This window comes from Penaeus japonicus, unplaced genomic scaffold (assembly GCF_977035675.1).
Source record: "Penaeus japonicus unplaced genomic scaffold, GWHDUDI00000001_assembly GWHDUDI00000001, whole genome shotgun sequence".
Classification (NCBI taxonomy): domain Eukaryota; kingdom Metazoa; phylum Arthropoda; class Malacostraca; order Decapoda; family Penaeidae; genus Penaeus; species Penaeus japonicus.
Genome location: NW_028234403.1, coordinates 1,891,657 through 1,893,563, shown reverse-complemented (window position 1 = coordinate 1,893,563; position 1,907 = coordinate 1,891,657). Strand labels below are relative to the sequence as shown.

The 1,907-nt window shown below is 32.0% G+C and overlaps 1 long non-coding RNA gene across 1 annotated transcript in view; it reads left to right on the top strand.

The window, feature by feature from the left end:
- The window catches only part of LOC147472442 (uncharacterized), a 3,927-nt gene extending 2,950 nt beyond the window's left edge, over window positions 1-977 (top strand). Inside the window, exon 3 of the long non-coding RNA XR_015192149.1 lies at window positions 596-977. This is a non-coding gene — a long non-coding RNA (uncharacterized LOC147472442). The remainder of the gene's footprint in view (window positions 1-595) is intronic.
- The last annotated feature ends 930 nt before the right edge of the window (window positions 978-1,907 follow it).

Sequence of the window (1,907 nt, the reverse complement as noted above, 5' to 3'; positions counted from 1 at the left end):
TATATATATATATATATATATATATATATATATGTCCCATGTAAATGTCTTTCTTCTTCCACATTATTTTTTTCCCCTTTACCTTTCCTTGAGCTCAGTATAACCTTTACCATTCAGCAATTAACAAATCACAATGTCCAACCATTCCTTTACAGCGAAAATGAGGGTGAAAATGATCGCCTCATAATTCTCACACAGAAGCTTTGTGACTTTGTTCTGGACAGATGGGATTATCGCCTTTAACCTCATAGGTCCTTCTCGGAAACTTATGTGGAGGAGGAAACGTTTCGTAGATTGCTTTCATTGTTCATTTTCTGTTCTTTGGGGGCAAATTGGAGGTTAACGGCATAGTGTCATAGTCGTATTTTACACTTTTTTTTTACCAATTACAACCTAATTCGCGTATTTCTTCTAATGGTGTTGTTTATCTAGGAAAAAAAAGTGAGAGGGACGTTTTGTCGTAATGTATACCTCTCCTCCTTTAGTTTCTCTTTTTGAGAAATTCAATATTTATATATATATTTTTTTTTCTTTTCTTTTTTTTTGACATTTACAGCTTTAACAATGCGTTTTTTTTTTCTTTTTTTTTCGTCAGATTCCCTCTTCTGGCAACGTTACATCATCGTTATCATCCACCATCGTTCTTCAACCACTGAAATCCGGATTGCAGCGGATATGAATTTGAAAATGCGATGGCGAAACGCCCATTTCTCTCTTAACATGACGTAATACCTCGGATGAAAGCAATTCATCTTGCGGGGAAGCGCAACCGTAAACTTGGGAATGAATGACCGCAGCGTTGGCATGCTCATGATCTCCGTGAGCTATGACGTCATTTGTTTACATCCGACGTCGCTTACGTCATGACGTCATTCCGGATGGAGGCTGATATCACCGGATGTCAGAACCGCTGCATCCTGATACCTCTCTTTAAAAAAAATATAAGATGAGTTGGAGAATTATAAATGATAAGGTACGATTATATATCTTTCATTTATCTTAATTAATAGATTTGTCTGTTTACTTTTAAATGCCTTTAAATGCTCTTTTACACTCCGTGAGGGAACGGGTTTCCTTATCTATTGCTCAGTGACCGAGGCTGAGGAAAGACCTTCACAATTGCATTCATTCTGATATTATGTCACAGGCGTAAGTGTGTCTGTGTGTATGTCTGTGTTTGTACATATATATATATATATATATATATATATATATATATATATATATATACATATACATACATATATATGTATATACATACACATATATGTATACATATACATATACATACCTATATATACATATATATGTGTATATATTATATATATGTGTGTGTATACATATATGATATATACATACATATAATATATACACACACACACACACACACACACATATATATATATATATATATATATATATATATACATATATATATATATGTATACACACATATAACACCCATAAAATATATATATACATACATATATATATATATATATATATATATATATATATATATGTATATACATATATGATACATACATACATATAATATATATACATATATGATATATACATACATATAATATATATATATATATATATATATATATATATATATATATACATATACACACACATATGTGAATATAAGTGTACATGTAACTATGTAAATATATGCCATAGATTCCCCTCCCCTCCTTCCTCTGCTTTTGTAACAATAGTTAACGTCTTCATATAGACATCAGAGACTTAAAAAAGTGATCTGTGGTATTCCAATTGTGGGTTCAGGAAATATACTCTTGTTTTAGCAGAAGTTAAAGACCAAACGAATAGCCCTGTGACTCCAGGCCGGTGTGAGGAAACAAGTGAGAGGCGGCTTGCGTCAGCTGGTCTAGGCGGGA